Consider the following 19,636-nt stretch of genomic DNA (forward strand, 5'->3'; position numbering starts at 1 on the left):
CGGAATAACCCAATTTAAATTATTTATTCTAAACGCTTACAAAGTGTTGCTATACTCTTGTAACCACCACATATTTTTTCATGTTTTGCCCTTTATTGTAATTATATCTAAGATATTTTCATGAGGTGTAATGTGAAGCAAGAAATGCAATGCTTTAATTAGGTGAGGTAACAAAAGTATCAGGACTTTGTTTATTGTGTCTGGTGTCAGATATCTTAATGAATTCAAACAATCAAAAATGATGATCATACAGGAGAATGTTGGTGCTGTGTGGTGGAAAGAACTCAAAATAACAAAAGGGTGATTTCAATTCTGCCCCATACCCATGCTGAGACTGTTCACAGTGAGACAGTCTCATTTCTGCCGATGACTCACCGGCTCTGTTGTGCTTGAAGCCTTGAAGCAGGCTTAGTTGCTGAGAACACAAACATGGTAACTAGACAGGGATTCACTTTGTGATGTTATCTTCTGCCTTGTTTCCATTTTTATAACAACAGCGTTGTGTGGAGGTGACTCTGGCTGTTCATCTGTCCATCTGTATGTCACATCTGTCTAATTTTGGTTAAACTAGGTGTACACATTCTGTGGTAATATTTATTGTGCGTCCATTCATGTCTTGGGACTTTTCAGGAAACTGCACTGCCATTTCATAATGCTTATGTCATGGTCATGAATTTACAGTCATGGTGGGGAATGTATGTTAATGAAATACTTGGTTCATACTTGGATTCAGGTTAACCAAATTGGGTTAATATTGCTCCCTCCCAATGCTGTTTTATTTATTTTTTCTCAATTTACTGCTGTGATAATAAAATTGTCAATTTTTATATTTTACAGTCCTTTTGCCTGTCCAAACTACTCACAAGACAAGCTGTAAAAATGTCTTAACAACACCAGATTTAAATACCACTGAACTCTTTATTAACAACACCCAGTAGACTTACAGTATTTTAGATCTGGTGCTGTTTTAGACTAGGTACTGTATACAGGTTTAAAGCTGGCAAGATGTATATGCACCTCCGTATGTATAATAAAATAGACCCAGTATTTACAGCTGACTCTTGTCTTCTGGTATAAGAATGACATATACTTTTAACCTGTACTTTCTTAAGACAGCAGCTTAAACAACACAGCCCGCAAACACCGTTTCTGACAGCTGTTGTGAGTGAGACTCTCTAATGTTGCCAGAAACTTTCCCAAGCAAAAGGTGCAGGGAAGGAAATTTTCATTTCACTAAAACATACATATATCTACAGCTTTTGGAAATACGGAGAATGGAACCAAATAATACATTTGTATATCTAATCATTTAATTATATTTACTCCATGAAGTCCAGCAAGTAAGTACAAATGTATTACAGTACATTAGAATGGCATTTCCACATGATAAATGAATATGTATGAAATGTGTACTTTGTTTGAAGGGATGGGCAGTTGAGATGCTTGTGCTCTTTTTCAGGAAGGACAGAGGACTTCCTCCCAGCAGTAAAGACCCCCAAGGGCCAGCAGCAGTGTGGAGTAGTGGTTAGGGCTCTGGACTCTTGACCGGAGGGTTATGGGTTCAATCCTCATTGGGGGACACTGCTGTTGTACCCTTGAGCAAGGTACTTTGCCTAGATTGCTCCAGTAAAACTCCAACTGTACAAATGGGTAATTGTATGTAAAAATAATGTGATATATGTATAATGTGATATATTGTAACAATTGTAAGTCACCCTGGATAAGGGCGTCTGCTAAGAAATAAATAATAATAATAATAGTCGGAGAAGCCGCAGCCTGTCTGCCAGACCCCTGGCAAAAAACTGCACTGCAAAAGCTCTCCCTCAAGCACCCCATCACAGAGATACAGTAAGACACTACCTGCATACCTTGTTTTTTATGTGCCTCTTAATGGGAAAACACACTGAATTAAATGGCTCTCTTACGTACAGTGTAAGTACCAAAATCACGGCAATGGCTAGGGCAATGTCAGTTGCTCATGATTTGCTAGCACCAAATATTTTGTAACCAAAATCTATTCCTTGGCTTCTATTTAATAACAGCAAAGTTTTCACTAGTGGGAAGCAACATGTGCTTTTATCGTAAGGTCATTTTGTATTTGAAAATTTACAGAAGTTATTCAAACCTGTTATGTAAACTAGTCAGCCCTATCCAGGCAGCTGCCTGTAAGCAAGAGAAGCAACCAGTTGAGCTTTGGATTTTGTTATGTGTTGTGTACTACTTTAGTTTGTGTGTGTGTGTTTGTTTCTATGCATTTAGTTTCGTTTTCTCTGTACTTTGCCTTCAGAAGTCAGTTTGTGTTTCCTCTGCCTTGCCCTTACAGGAACACAGTCCTCAATATCTGTGGAAACAAGCCAGCTCAGGAGCTGAGGCGGAGTGTGTTCAACTTTGACAAGATTCAGCAGTCGGAAGACTGTCCCTGTGAGGATCCTGTGACACAGATACTGGGGGAAACAACAGGTGCGTCCTTCAGTTGACAGGAAACTGCCCTGCAAAGTCTGTGTCTCTGCTTAGTTCATGTCTGGATCAGTTCAATGCGGGGACCACCACAGTGGCTCTGAAACTATTACATTCTTCTCATGCAGGGTAAGAACTCTTTCTGCTGTTATAAATGTGCAGAGGTTTCCTGTTCCTAAAAGGTGAACCATGCAGGAGTAAAGCTTGTTAATAAGATAAAGAATGAGTGTCAATAAAGCCTTTTTTAAAGAAATTTCTAGAAAACTCACTAGATAGCTCACAATTTCACCTTTCATTGAAAACAACAGCTCTTTTTAACAACTATTTTCTTTTGCAGCAAATTGTAGTTTTGGCTAGGCACCCTAGAATTAACATCGGTACTATGGGTTCTATGATGATTTTTGTGTGTATAACAAATTTGAATTCCAGAAATAATCATTATTTTCTTTTTTGGGTTTAATGATTATGAAGGGAATATTGTCAGGTAGGTGGCTCCAGAATAAAATAAAGAACCATCAAGTTTAAGAAAAAAAAAATATATATATATATATATATATATATATATATATATATATATATATATATATATATATATATATATATATTAAATAAATATTCATGCATTTCAAATGTTTTCTTTGCTTGCTCTCTTTCCTGGCACCTCCAGCACCGCCTGTACCTCTGACACCCCCAGCACCTACAGTCCTTTCAGCTCCTTCAGTTTCTTCAGTTACAAACGAGTCTGCGCAGGAAGCAAAGACTGGAGGAAAGAGTTCTCCATCAAGCAGCATGAACAAGAGGGAGAAGAAAATGACCAGTTCTCTTCAGCCTTCTGGGGAGAAGGTGTCAGGAAAGGAGGGGAGCCCCGTGGACAAACTATACAGACTCCAGCACGAGGTGTTCACGCTCACTGAGGGGCTCAAGTCACAAAAGGTATATGTTTGGTTTGGGTGACTGAAGTATATTTAAGCACATAACAACTGATAACTGAGTTATTAAATAATATGTCTTGTGAGGCACTTGTACAATGAATGATTGAACCTTATAAATGTTTCCCATAGTAAAATCATAAAGCATAGTGGTACAGCATAGGTCAGCATTGTAAAGACCAGCTAGGTATGGTAAAGCATATTAATAAACATGGAAAGCCAGGGTACACTGTGGGAAAATAACAGTCTAATCACAGGGAAAGCATGGGAAAACTGTAAAAAATACTGTGCAAAAACACAGTGGTAAACCTTTATAAAGTTGTATGATAGTATTTAAATATGATGTTGTATCTATAATAAGCATGGTATGAACGATCATAAGACAGAAACAGTGGATTAAGTCAAGCAGTTACATAAAGTAATACAAACTCAAATCCAAGACCAGCAATAATTTTGCCTAAACTGATTAAAGTACTGATCTACTGTATTGACTGTGTGATGTCTTAACTCTTTTTCTATGCAAGTCAGAAACCTGCATGCTGACCACAAATTGGTTGCTTTACTGTGCATTTTCTTTCCTCTTTGGCTAAGGTGTCACTGGGTGTGAAGGCAAACGCATTTAGCAGAATAACTCATGCATTACCTAACAGGAGAGCTTTTTAAAAGTGTGATAACTGTATTGCTGATAATCCAAATTGTTATAAACATGGTGGTATGATGTTCTATAGTAGCTGTGTATGTAAAATAGGGTTGAAGGGCACTTCTGAAACAGTGAAGAGAGTCTGTTGTTGCTTCATTGTCTGTAACTGAAACTCTTGTGCTGTACTACTGTTCCTATGAATCCATACAGGTTACAATGTAGAATTTTTTTTATTATTTTGTCATCAACACATACAGTACAAGTGTATTAAAATACAAAATCTCTGGGGCCCCCGAGGGGCTCAGCTGGTAAAGGCATGAGTGCATGGTGTGCAGGGTGAGTCAGGAAGTCAAGGGTAATTTTGTGCCCTGTGCAGGGACTGTTTCTGCAGGGCTAGATCTAAACAGTCACAATAGAGCTCCTGAATGCAATTCTGGGTTTTCGCTCATGACTCCTCTGTATCTTATGATGATAAAAAGACAGCTTACATTTTTGCCTGTATGGTCACAAAACTTCCTTTTACATTTTTATGAGCTTCAATAAGCATATTTTATTGCTTCCCAAACATAAACTTTAATCTTGCATCGCCGCCTTCTTGTTTCCTGTTAGTAACCCATACAACTTTTAACGCGGTGCTCAAATGCACCTGATCTGCAACATGCAAGAGTTTGTAGCTAATTGTATATTTGATCTAAAATTAGACCAACAGACACAATCTTTATTTGTGCACAGAATTTATTGTGCATGTGCATTTTGACTTATTTTATCATTAGTTTTTGTGTCTTGATTAAAGACACGGTTATCCTGGACCTTATGAAACCACTTTACAAGACACCATTGCTCATTATTATTGTAATACTGGGACAGTATTTCCAGTGTTTGGTACTTTTATTGCATTATCATTGTTTTCTTCTTTCAGAGTACAAAGAACAGAGCTGCAAAAACAAGGTCTTTTTTGAGCCTGTTAAAAACACACAAGTTAAGCTGATCTCCTGAATGGTTTGAAAAATGACCACCAGCAGGCAGTGTGCAGAATTTTCAGTCATTTTGCTGGTCTTTTCTAAAAACACTTCACTGAATTCATCTTTTATAAGGACATTTAAAGGACATTGTTATTGAAGTAGTAGGCTGTGTGGTCCAGTGGTTAAAGAAAAGGGCTTGTAATCAGGAGGTCCCCGGCTCAGATTCCAGTTCAGCCACTGAGTCACTGTGTGACCCTGAGCAAGTCACTTAACCTCCTTGTGGTCCGTCTTTCAGGTGGGACGTTGTTGTAAGTGACTCTGCAGCTGATGTATAGTTCACACACCCTAGTCTCTGTAAGTCGCCTTGGATAAAGGTGTCTGCAAAATAAACAAAATAGTAATAATAATAATGTCTGATAATTGGTTTTAAGGCCACTGACGTATAATATAGGGCAGAGCTTCAGAGCCTTTTCTCATATGCACTACTAATAAATACTGCAACAGGCTGTTTTTTAGGGAAAATTGCATTGTACAGTAGACTATTGCATTGTACAGTAGACTATTTGAATTTACCTGTAGCCATAACTGTAATTAAATGCATGATGTTAACAGCTGTTCTTACATGATAAGTAAAACAGTATTTTTTTATTCAAAGGGATATTACAGATTTTTCAGGAAATGCAAGAATCAAAAACCTAAAACAAATACTATACTAGGCATTTTTAGTATGGTACAGTTTATTATCAGTACTCTAAACAAATCACTAATCTGAACAGGTCTGATCCCACCTGGTTCAGATTACAAAGAAAGTACAGGTGCATTATTCAGGGACCACCTACAGTATAATTTATTTACGGGACCTCCAACACAGCTCATGAAGCTTCACCTTTAAGAGTAAATGACCATAGTGTTTTTGTTTTGAAATCAGGAGCTGGTGCAACTCCTTCACAAGGCCCTGGAGGCAGCAAAGCAGGAGAAGAGGACCAGCAAACAGTTCCTGTCAGCAGCAGGGGAGCAGGAGCGGCTGGAACTGGTGCGGCACAAAGAGAGGTGTATCGCGGACCTGGACGGCCGCCTGGAGGCCCTGCTCAAAGACAAGGAGGAGCTGGAGGAGCTGGAGCAGCGGCTGGCCATGCAGGACTGCCAAGTGAATGAGCTGCAGCAGCACGTGCAGCTCATGATGGAGAAGAACAACGCCAAGCAGGAAGTCATCCTCAAGCTCTCCGAGCAGGTGGCCGCCTGCATGGCTGACCCCCAGCGTACCATAGCCAACTCCATGGGCACAGAGACCTTCTGCAGGCTGCAGGAGAAGATTGAGCACCTCAAGGTTATTTTAAAAGTTACTTTTACATTACAGCCATGGGAAGTACGTCAACTCTTGTTTCAAGAAACACGGATAAAACCACACTCTTTTTTTTGGTTTTGTTTGACCACCATGTAATCCTGCATGATGTGAAAAAGCAGTAAAGTAACTGATCCATGTTTTCACTGCTGGGGTGTCACATACGGTATTCTGCACCTTCTCTGCATCCAATAAGCATTACAAACATGACATCTTAACTAGCTTTTATTAGCATTGGAGCAGACACACAATTACTGTTTGCCACTCCAGTCTAAGAATAATTCATTTATAGTAGAACCGGTCCAGGGGTCCAGCGAATATATACTAATATTGTATCTCAGAGGAAGTCGTTTTAGTATATTGTACTTTCTTTATTAACGTCGGGGCATTATAAATGAACAACATCAGGTACATCAGTGTGCCTAAAACACCAAAGTACAACACAGCATGTATTCTATACAAAAAAATCTGTGAAAATGACTGCACAAGCACTGAAGTACAGTATTTCTCAGTTTACAAAACAGCATTCCAAACAGTTCTTAACGTGCTTTCTCAGTGTATGCCAAAGTAATCTGACAGGTTTTTTTTTACATTGTGTGTGTGTTAACCTGAGACATAAACAACAACAAGGATGCACGCTTTTTAACAGTACAGTAATTTTATGAATCCTTTACTTTTCTTTTATTTACTATGGTTAAACTGGGCAGTTATGTGAAGTGACAGCGTGTACAAATTCTGACCTGCTAAGAGCTGAATTTACTGTTTTAGACCCATAATAAAATGTGCATTGGTCAGTTTCCGTCAGCACCATTCAGTTGGTAGCAGCATATGTAAGTCACACATGGCACAGGTCCATTGGGTAATGATGGTGTCATATCTTACAGGATCAGATACGACAGGTTCGACTGTACTTTGTATCACATTACTGTGATTTTGTACTCTATAGGTCAGGCTTGCACAGTGTTAAATTATTATAATAACATAAACATACTGTATAAAAAAAAAAAGATCCCTGTGTAACCCCAGGCTACTAGGCATGAGGGGGTACACTGCTCTCTGATAAAAGTTAGGAGACCAGTTATCTTCTTATTAGCAAAACTTAAATCCACTAATATAAAGTCAAATAATAATTCCAGACACGTGATCAGTTGGCCAACTATTTTTTTCTTCTATTTCTTTGTTATTAGAACAAAACAAGTATATTGTTTTTGTACAGTGTATTAATTGACATTAGTTAGCCACACTTTTTTTTTACGTATCCCAGCGATTTTCAAACAGTGTTTTATAGGGTACAAATGAGTACAATTATGAAAGCAAAGAAAAGCAGTGATCAGTCAGGACTAGGTAGTGCTCTTAATAAATAGAGCTCACAGTAGAAATGTTTTAAGTACAACCACAGATTGTGTTCTGATTTCATTCGTTTACTCTGTTTACTAGGACGATATAGAGGCACACAAGATGCAAAACAAGTTCCTCAACTCTGAAATCTACCAGCTTACTAAGCTGTGGAGGAACAGTTCAGAAGAGGAGAAGGGCCTCCTGATGAAGGTATGTGCTTTACAGCTTGCTGTGTGACAGATCTGTACCCATTTAACCATTGTGAAAAAACATATATGTTCAAAAAATATATTATCCTTACCTACAAGTCTTTAATGCAGTATCGTCACTGTGTAAGGCTAATATATAAGTGACTTTATTTAATACTAAACATCTTATTTTCAGCTTTTATAGCGTAGGCCCCAGATTAATAGTAATAGTAATGAGTTTCGTTTATTTCTTTTTTCTTATAGCTTTAACCACAAAACCACAATGAGATCTGTGATTTCGCCTAGAGACACTCTGTCTGCACTAAGAAGCCAAAGTAAATTAAAGAACAACTAGCATGCTGGTACATTATGATAAAGCAAACTGCTTAGTGACACATGGATTGCAAGTGGTTCTAATGTAGTGACGCAAGCTGGTGACCTACTGGGCACTATTCTTACACAGTCTAACGCAAAAAACAAAACAAAATAAAAAAAACAACTTTAGATTCACTTTGTACCATTTTCACATCCTGGTAACTTTTTAAAAGTATAAAGCATTCCTTTGGCCTCCTGTTTAACCACAGTATTTCTGCAGTTTTACCCATGCTTTTCCCATGGTTATACAATGCATTTATAATAATTTACCTGGGTTTACCATGTTTATTAATATACTTTTATTATTATTATTATTTATTTCTTAGCAGACACCCTTATCTAGGGTGATTTACAATTGTTACAAGATATCACATTATTTTTACATAAAATTACCCATTTATACAGTTGGGTTTTTACTGGAGCAATCGAGGTAAAGTACCTTGCTCAAGGGTACAGCAGCAGTGTTCCCCAGCTGGGATTGAACCCACGACCCCCGGGTCAAGAGTCCAGAGCCCTAACCACTCATCCACATACCTTCTTACCTTGTTATTGTAGTCTAGTATCTGCATAAATAAAGACATAGGCAGTCAGTATTTTTGGTCAATTATTTGCTTTTTTTGCAGAGATACTTCCTCTGTTATGTTTCTCTTTAGTAATTTGTGGTTTTTCTTTTTTCATTTTATACTGTACTTCCCTTATTTTTATAATTTTCTTTGTACTCCTACTTGGTTTCACTCCTTGTTTCTTCTTCTTAGTTGACTGTCATAGTAGTTCTGACTGGCTGGCTGTTAGCCTGGTCAGCAACCTCAGGTGTGTTCATGCATTACTAATTAAAACCACAGAGAAGTTAGCAACTGAGCCAGCTCCAGTCTCCCAGTATGAACAGATCAGACTGACTGGGATGTTTCCCTTTCATCTCCAAATTTAGGTCTTCTCTAGATGCAGAAAGCAAATTGGAAAGATATGTAGTGAATTCTAAATACAAGTACAGTGCTGTGAATGTAGGGCACTGTTCACAAAAACACAAATGCCTGGTTTGCAAATTAAATTAATGTATAATCTTGTTGACCCCAATGTGTTCTTTGGGGTGGGTCAAGTTGTAGCTGTTTCTGTATCAGTGCTTGATCTGTCCTAGTGCCTGCGTCATGGCTCCATATAGTGATATCCCCTGAGTGCACTGTGCAATGAAACAGCTACTGGCTGGTATGATTGCAGCAAATTAGATGTTTTATCTATCTGGTCTGATTGGCAATGGTTTTAAATTATTTTAGATATATTTAGGATCAGACCATTTTTGTGACATGAAAAACTATTGTACTACAGTAGAGATGTTTCAGGATTTCTGGGAGCACTTGAATTAATAGGTATCACATTTGATACCAGGGTGACTCTGGTTTAAAGAAGAACCAAATAGCAAAAATTGTAAAAATAAATAAATAAATATAATTTCAGTTGCAGGTTATGCTAAAACTGCTAAAATTGCCAAAAACATAAACGCTTTGATTTCCGAATCGTAATCGAAAAAAAACATGTATTGTACACAACAGTTTAACTTTCAAAGAAATGACCCTTCACAGCCAGTGTCCATAAGCACTCGGGTGACACACATATTGCACTGTAGGAAATAGCAGTCTTGTAATTAATATAAGCAGCACAAGGGAACAAGTGAACACTGCAGCGAAGAGGATTTTTAAATAAAATTAATTTAAGGAGCAGAAGCAAGATTATAATTGGAATGGCTCCATCAGAACTGTAAAATTAGTTATTTGGAAATGTACTAGGTTCATTTTTACATTTTAATAAACAAGTTCAACCCAGTTAAAAAGTAACAGGGTGTAGAAACCCTCTGCCTTTGGACTGCCCTGTCTTGGAAATGAGTGGGAGGTTGTGGGAGGGTTACTGCTTTCACCAGCTGCTGTGTTTTGTTTTAATCCTAACCCTAAACCTCTCTTTTGTGTTGCAGTGTGCCTACCTGGAGGCCAAAAACTGCCAGATCGAGAGCAAGTACCTGGTCGTACTACGCAGGCTGCAGGAGAGCAAAGGGCTGGACAGCAGTCAGCAGGAGATGGTGAAAAGGCTCATTGAGGACTCACTGCAGGGAGACAAGAAGGATGTCTTTAAACTCAACCCTGTCAGGTAAGACAGTACTGACATTTCCATACCGGGGTTTCACAGCGAAAACTTTTTTCCCCCCGGTTACTTTCTTGTTTTTTTTGTTACTAAGTATATTCAAATATTTAAAATGCAATTCTATTGCTAAACTGATGATTTTAGCATTTTTTCAGTGGACTTTTGGAACATGGAAGTTCACGTTTTTGGTTTCTTGGATTTCCGCCTTTCTCTTTCAGTGAATACTTGAATCTAAATGCCTGTCAAGAGATGATTTGCAGTAACATTGCAGGACATACAGAATAGCTTACCTCCATCGTATGAAATACAAATAATAATTATAAGAATATTGAAAAAGTTCGCAATTTCTGTGCAGTTCGTGAAATCTCGATTTACACAGGGCCTTATACATAACCCTAGGCAGGTTAGTTTCAGGCACATATACCATTTACACATAACCCTTTCCTGGTTCTTGTACTGGCTTCCAAACACATTTACCTCCTCCTAACCGTCAAACTTCAGCCCACTCCCTTCTCTCCCTTTGTCTCTCTCCGCCAACTGTTCCATCTCAACTAACTAACTCAATGCTCTCCTGCAGCGATGGGGAGGAATACGCTGGCAGAGGGGACTGATTAGAAATATAACAGTACAACTTAACATAGAGGTTCATTACACATAACTAAATCACAAAAACCTGGACCATGCACCTACTATACAATGTTGTATGATAATTTAGGGAATATGTGAATACTGCATGTTACCAACATCCTTGTTTAACTTTCTGTTCCGTCCCAGTGAGTACGACGACTATGGATTCAAGACCATTCCTGATTATGAAGTAGAGGACGTGAAGCTCCTGGCCAAAATCCAGGCCCTGGAGATCCGTTCCAACAACCTGCGCAACAATGAGATGGTGGACAAGCCTTTGCGGACCAGGTGGGCTAACTACCTGGCCAGCCGTCCCTTGGACCAGCTGGCTCCATCCCCGGAGCTGAAGGGCCTGATCCGGTGTGGGATCCCTGTGGAGTACCGGGAGCAGGTGTGGCGCTGGATAGTGAGGACACGGACGCAGGTCTATAGGAAGCGGAATCACAATCGCTACCAGGAGCTGAGGAAGCACTGCGAGGTGTCGGAGCACCCGGCCTCGCGGCAGATCAGGCTGGACCTGCACCGCACCCTCACCAGCAATAAGCACTTCTCCTCGCCCACCCCGACGCAGTCCAAAAGCTGCAGCACATTCTGCTAGCCTTCTCCTGGCAAAACCCCACCATCGGCTACTGCCAGGGCCTCAACCGGTACAGTACCTTTTGTATTGAAAGTTCTTAATGCCATTCGCTCATTTTAAGTAGTAAAAGGTGTTGCCAAAAAAGACAAAACACTTTCTTGTACTTCTTGGACGTGGACTAGCATAACTTATCCTTTTCTAAAACAGAGAATAATGCCTATTACCGGTAAGCAGTGCCACAGGTAATGGCAGCATTACCGGTGTTTAACATTTTAGAGCACTTCGTTGGAGGTAGCTATGCCAGGACACTATACTAGAGCAATGTGTTGTTGTATTATAAATAGCAATAAGAATACACATGCAAACAGTGTTTATTTATTGATTTGAGAAATTATGACACCTAGTGGTTGTTAACTGTGTTGTGTATTCTTAGCTACTCATCCCTCCCCTGTACAATATATCTTTTTCTGGAATCACAAATATACTGGCCCAGATATGTTCTTTAATATTCTACACAACTGTAAAGACAACTGTGGTGGAAAGCACGAGTGGCCATATTCAGGCAGATTAAAAATAATTCCGGCGCCTCCTCAAGACTCACCTCTTCAGACAGCACCTGTAGAAACTCCTCTTTTCCATCTGGACACTTATCACTCTTCCTTAAATGCACTTTACTTGCTCTTATCTGCTCCCTATTTTACTGCATTTAACCCTGTACTTTAGAGTACTGTAATCTGTCGAGTGTCATTTAATCTGTAGTATTTTGTATTTAATTATATCCTGATGTAACTATCACTGACACTGTTATCTGTTCCGTTATTGAATCGTAATCGTATTAATACTTATACTGATTCTTGAAATGTATTTTTGTCTGCTAAGAAATAAAATAATAATAAATACAAATAAGTGTATAATTTACATAATTTCTTGCTAGTTTCATACATCAAATTCCTCTGAAAATTTATTTCAAAATAGGGCCTAAAATGTGTAAAAATGTGGCTTGGCACACCTATGTGTCCCCCTTTTCTTCTGAATATTAGCAGCACACTTCCAGTGGAGTCATGTGGTATGTGTGTTTCCTCTTGCAGGTTGGCAGCTATTGCACTTTTAGTTCTGAAGGATGAAGAGGATGCCTTCTGGTGTCTGGTGGCTGTTGTTGAAATCATAATGCCACAAGACTACTACAGCAAAACCCTCACTGCCTCTCAGGTTCCTGTTATGGAAATTGGCTAATTTGTCCATGTCTCTCCGTTATTACTAAGAAAATGTTAAAATATTTGTGACATTGCTTGTCAGCCTATAGCTGAGTTTTAATGCTATCCCCTTTGCTTCACCAGTAAGTACTGTGGATGTGCTAATTCAGGCAGTCATAGTCCCTATTTGTTCTAACAGCTGAGCAACTCCTGCTGCTCTAAGCAGAGCTCTTTGTTCCTTGCAGGCTGATCAGAGGGTGTTCCGTGACTTTCTTGCTGAGAAGATGCCTCGCCTGACGGCCCACTTCAAGGAGCACAGCATCGATCATTCCCTCATCACCTTCAACTGGTTCCTGGTGGTCTTCGTGGAAAGTCTGGTCAGTGACATCCTGCTCAGAGTGTGGGATGCTTTCCTCTATGAGGGCACAAAGGTACAGCGCTGGCTGTGTTAGTAATTGATCCTTTAATACCCACCCCTCCACCACCAACACCACCCACACCACCCACACTTACCCAACTGTGTTGAAACGTGCTTAATACATTTTTCAGCACAAATTGTTGAGAAAAATTGTCTTAACTTGCAAACATGTGCACAGTATGTCACACTTACATTGTAACAGCTTATCCAATTATTTTAAATTATAGTAATGACATTTTAGAGAGTTATAGAGAGTAAAAATGAAAAACATGGAAATAAGTAAAATATAATTAATTATAAAAGGGCTCAGTCCAGTGACGACTTGATGAGCGAAAGTATCCTTCTTTTTTAACCTGAACAGTATTTCCTTCTTTCTGTTTCCAGGTGATATTTCGCTATGCACTGGCCCTCTTTAAGTACAATGAAGAGGACAGTCTAAAAATTCACGACAATCTGGAAATCTACCAATACCTCCGTTTTTTCACCAAAAACTATCTCTGATGGCAGGTGAGGCAGAATGAGGATGATGATAATGTACAGCAGACGCATCAGACCAGTTGCTGTCAATCACAGACTGTATAAACAGTTCACACTCATCTCACTCACTCCAGTGGCCATGCTTTTAACCACTAGTAAAGTTAGTGATTTTAATAAACTGTCTTGTACCATTTTGATGATGGTAAATGTGAACAGTGATTTTGCAGTTTACTGAGCTTTACCATGCATCCACTATGAAACCGTAAGTCCTTCTTTACCATTCACTTCCTACAGGTAATGGAGCCCCTACCTCACAGACCCACATAATGTCCTCTTTGCAGCTTAGAAAACAGATGTACTGTATGTATAGCTGTTTAATGAACAGTTTGCAAGCAGATTATTAAAGTGTTGAACAATTTAACTGGTAGGTCAATTGGCTGGTTTCACAGGCCCTGATTAGAACTAATCCTGGACTACCTATTGTTATCTTAGGTAAGGTAGTCCAAAATTAGTACTAATTGTAGTTTGTGAAACCAGCCGTTTAAGATCCTATTAAAAACAGAATTTTCTTGCCATTAGGTCTTAGTAGTAAAAATAAGTTATCCTAAGGATGAATAATTCCAAGGTTCTGTTGCCTTTTATTTACTGAAAACATTTATTTTCTGTTATACTGTAGCACGGAACTGGATCAATCAGTCTGCTTTCTCTTGATTTTCAGTGAAATAACTGGGATTATATGATAATAATTTGGCAGAGCTTTCTCACAATGACTGTAAAGCAGCAGAAATATGTTTCCATTTAGTTCTCAAAGCCTTTTCATTGGAATTATTGATCCAATCACCATGTTTCTCCTCTGTCCAGCCACTAAACCTGAAATACAAACACATTTATTTAGATGCAGCCATTCATGCTTCAGTATTAGACAAGAATCCAGGCAGTGCCGGCTGTGCAGAGACAGGGGGCCATTGACTGATTTGGACCACCTGAAGATTGATACACTGTAGAAGTTAATGGGTTCAATCTCTAAACAATTATGTTAGAAAATTAGCAAGCAACAACTTTGTATGTCAGACTTACATTTTTTGTTCCTGTTAGAATTGTGCATTGTTTCTCAAGTGTGTATGTTTGTCTTTTTGTCGTTTTATGAATTTAATTTTGGCAGGCCCATATTTTGTTGTTTATTTATTTATTTATTTATGTATTTTTTGAAAGGGAAAAATGCAGAGTTCCCAGGTCCTTTTAACTTTGCAGTTGTTTCATCAGTGGCATTTTGTTTTCTCTGTATCTTCTGTCTTTAGGAAACTAATGACCATAGCGTTTAATGATATGAACCCCTTCCCTATGAAGCTGCTGAAGAATAGACGAGAGTTTCACATGGAGAGGCTGACAGCCGAGCTGCAGGAGCTAGAGAGGATACAGGAGGAGTATGTGAAAGAACAACAAGTGGAGCGCAAAGACAAGGACCTGGACACTGCTGTCAGCGAAGACGAAGAAGTAATACAGACTGCAGTTACCTTGCATCACACGTCCTGACGTTATTGAAAAATTACACATCACTGATACTATTTAAACTAATTTGTTTGCCTTATTATTCCCTGCTGTGGAATATAGTGGGGCTTACATACTGTGTATGTCACACATACATCTAACTGTTATCCTTTGTCTGTTGTTGAGTATATAGGTATGTCAGACTTACATTTTTACATGTACAGTTCGGCTCTTATTTTGTAATGGCGCGTGATGTACCGACATACTTGTTTTAGAGTCAACAAATTAAGTTTACCAAACCTGTCAAAATGCAGAATATTAATGGAAATAGGTGTGTTGGTAATACACACACACTACATCTCTGAATGCTTGACTTCAAATCCAGTTTTAGTCACACATGAAAGGAGTATGGTGGTCCTAAGCCCTCGGCTTCCACAAACACAAAACCAACACACAGTGCAGCACAATTGTCACAAAGGGCAAACCTGTTTCTTATCTCATAAAACAGCCTTTTACTATAACTGTCATCTGTCAGTCTCTGAATTTCTTCAATCAGCAGTTCCATTCCACTCAGATCAATTTAGTAAATTAATTATTTTGTAGTTTCCCAAAAAAACAAAAACTCATTAGAGATCTTGAAAATTAATGTCTTGAAATGTGATTAATTTAGGCCAGGCTAATCTGAACAAGTACAGAGATTCCAGTTATTTTTTCAGACCGGCAACCAGATTCCAGATTTTCTAAACGAGACTATCTCTGAAATAAACTTATTTTTTATGCATTGGTTGTTTGTTTATATTCCTGTAAATTGCATAGTTCAGTTATTGCTAAGTTAAGAGAAAGACGTTGCTTTGTTTAATTATGTTAAATTGTATGGCAATCCTTCATGATTTGCATGAATTCACTTAGGTTTAGAGGTACAGTTTTAATTCATGTACCTCTGATAAACCTAAACTAAGTGACGAAAGCAAAAACACAAACGTTTTTTTACTGAAGCTTGAAAAGAAAAAAATAGGATGAATACAGTGCTATATATACTCTGTGTGTGTGTGTGTGTGTGTATATATATATATATATATATAATTGATCGCTACATATAGATTTTTCAATGCTGGTAAAATGTTGAATTCAGTAATGATTTTAAAAATGTTTATTTTTTAATTTTTTAGGGATGCAAGACATGTAACAACTACGTGTCTAAAGTTTTTAAATACCAACTGTTAAATAAATAGAATTATGGATATTAATGTGTTGATAGTAGGGATAGCTTTTGTGACTGGAGCATGGCTGCATTGTCTATTGCGCTGAATTTTAACCAATTTTAACAGATTGTTCCCATTATTCTTATTTTTTATTTTAGCTTTTCTCTTCAAATATTTTTTAGAAAACAAAAAAGCACAAACAAAATCTCAACGCGTTTCGTCTTATTCATGAGTAGACTTAATTTGATACAGAGGAACACCCCTTTTTTATTTTCCACAGGTGATTAATCACCTTTTAAGAGATGGCTCAGTTGACAAACAACTCTTGAGAAGGGAAACTTTTGTGATATTTTTTTTAATTCTGTTCCACCACATGGCCTTAATGAAGACTTTAAATATGGGTATTTTTTGTAGAATGTATGTTTGTATGTATACAGTATATACCTCTGTTCATTATTCAAGTTGCAGAGTAAAAAGAAAAAAAGTAACTTAGTAAAAGAATATTTAGTGGTATGAAACTTACAGATTGAGTGTTTAAAATAATATAAAAAAGTATGGTCTTCTGCCTTCTGTTGTCATTTCTGTACCTAATTACTTATTAATTTCAGTTGTTTTTGATTGTTCTGATTGTCAATTGAATGTTTGTGACGTAAAGGTGATTAATCGCCTGTGGAGAATTGAGTGTAAAAAAAAAGGGGTGTTCCTCTGTATCAAATTAAGTTTACTCATGATTAAGACTCTGTCGAAACACGTTGAGATTTTGTTTGTGCTTTTTTTGTTTACTAAAAAATGTGAAGAGAAAAGCTATAATAAAAAATAAGAATAATGGAAAAATGTGTTAAAATAAATTATTTTTGTGAAGAATGGGTTGTCTTTTGCACTCGAATCAATGTATAAGGGCCTGTTGGCAACCAATACAAGCTGCCTTTATTTTCTCAGGTGTTGCCAGGTTGATTACCTGGTCAAAGACTAAACACATACATATAAAACATTTAGAACATATTTGTATTCTGTATTTGTATATTATGATATTTGATTGGATTTTTTATGTACGTATTATTGCACAATAGGGAGAATTAACGAGAACATTTCTAATATTTAGGCGTTCATTTTTGTATTGCTGTTTTATAATGTGATGGCAATCTGAACTATGGTCAAAGTCTCTCAAAGTGAATTATTATTTTAGGAAAGTATTACGGCACAAGCACTTCTATATTACCAGTGTCACTCTCCTCACAAGGTTAAACTGTGAAACCCAGAACATACTTTAACTGGCTGAGATGAGCCCTTTTCAAGGCATTTTCTCTGCTGTATAATATAACAGAACTTGTTTTTTGATGAAATGGTGTGCATTTTTTTTGCATCCTTTGTGTAAGGTATTTGAACTGAATAAACATCAAATACTGGTATTATCATTGTGTTGTTTTAGATTTGTTAAACAAAATCTTATTCTACTGAAAATATTTTTCTTTTGTTTCTATAAAGGTTTATATAAATACAGTAATAACATTTGCTGACACTGCAGTGGAGAAACACTTCATTTATTAATTTGTCCCACAGCAAATTCAGAAAAGATTGTTCTACAACAGTGTTAATATCTCCCTTTAGTTTACTGATAATAAATGTTAATAAAAAAACATTAACTAATATTAAACTGCTGAAACGTCTATTTCTTTTCCCCAATATATTTCTGTTTTACTCAATGACATTCCAGTTAATTATTCAACAGCCAAGCTTTTATGTTGTATATCCGGATGCAGTCAACATTTTAAAATCATAATTTTTTCATCTATGTTTGGAAAAGGAGACCGTATAGAAAAAAGGTAGTCGAGGATCAAATGATGATATATGAGCCTCTAATACAATCACTAATAATATATATTGTAGCAAAAGGCTGTCACTGGGACTTTGTGCATGCGTCTGTGCTTGAAGTGCTTTGCAGAGCAAAGTTGCATGGTCTGCGAGCGTGCTTCCCATGCGTAGGAACGCTTACCCTGCTGCAGACACTGTTCCCCTATACTGGATTATTGGTGCAACCTTGCAGGATCATTATATGTACCTTGCAGGAGCCAGGGGGAGTGGGGCTGATAGTGGCCACTGATTGGTCGTGGTTAACCTACAATGTTGTACGGGTTGTGGGCTGTAAGAGGCAGCTTGCATGCTAGACAGGAGTGGAGAGTTGGAGAAGTAACCTGTCTTGCTAAGAAGTATGTAGCCTGTTCTTTAATGCAAAATAAAAGTGATTGCTGCTTTTGAAGAACGCCTGTTTCACACTTCCATTCTTACCAAGTCATTACAATACATATATATATATATATATATATATATATATATATATATATATATATATATATATATATATATATATATGTTCTAGTGCACTGATGGTGAATTAGGATCACTAACCACATTGTCATACAGGTTATACAGCAATAACGATCCATGATGTGGTACGGAACAGAAAAGCCAGCGCTCTTCCTGCAGTGATTTAGAGGACAGATCTCAAACCCCAGTGCACTAGAGCGACCAATTTTAAAAGAGCTTTGAAACAGACTTTAAAGTTATAAGTGTAAAAAGTTGTCAGGATGTTAACAATGAAAACAAAAATTAGAGGTACCTTATTTAAACAGTTGTAGCAACAAGTGGGGACATATTTTTTCGGAATACAGTTACTCTTTAAGATTGAGCTTTATGTTAATTAGCCATGAGGTTTTTGAATGCTCTGTACTCCCAACACAGAAGCACATGTGTGTGCAAATATATTTTTCTTATGTGTTTACTTTTCTACCTTAATAGAAAAGTGTGTAATGTGTAAATGTGAAATGATCTTAAATGACCAATTGAAAGGTATTGTTTTTTCTGATATTCATTTATTATACCAGTATTTTTTTTTCTTTACATGGCCCCAGACATCGTTTAAATGGTGCTGTTGAGTTTACCACAGGTTATATGCACCTTTACAAAAGAAAATGTAAAAGTAGCAGCCTTCAAGGGCGTAGGTTTGGTTTGAACATTGGTGGGGACACAATTTTTTAGGGGGGTGGAGTCACGGGTCGTTAGGGGGGTTCAGGGGCGTGCCCCCCCGGGAAGACATTTTTTAGGAGACAGCTGTTAAATGGTCACTTCTGGTGGCTTGAAATGAATGAATCGAGGATAATCTGATTGACATGAAGTTGGCTGGTATACACTTAAAACACTATGATAAAGTGGCCCTCCTGGAAGCTGGTTTGACATCCCTGCTATAGAATTACTAATAACCTGGATTATAACCTATCCCAGCCTTACTGTAAGCT

At 37.7% G+C, this 19,636-nt stretch overlaps 1 pseudogene; it reads left to right on the top strand.

Annotated features, from left to right (window-relative positions):
• Nucleotides 1–1,803: 1,803 nt before the first annotated feature.
• On the top strand, nt 1,804–17,961 carry LOC131696712 (TBC1 domain family member 2A-like; annotated as a pseudogene).
• The last annotated feature ends 1,675 nt before the right edge of the window (nt 17,962–19,636 follow it).

The sequence above is a fragment of the Acipenser ruthenus genome, chromosome 2 (assembly GCF_902713425.1).
Source record: "Acipenser ruthenus chromosome 2, fAciRut3.2 maternal haplotype, whole genome shotgun sequence".
Lineage (NCBI taxonomy): Eukaryota > Metazoa > Chordata > Actinopteri > Acipenseriformes > Acipenseridae > Acipenser > Acipenser ruthenus.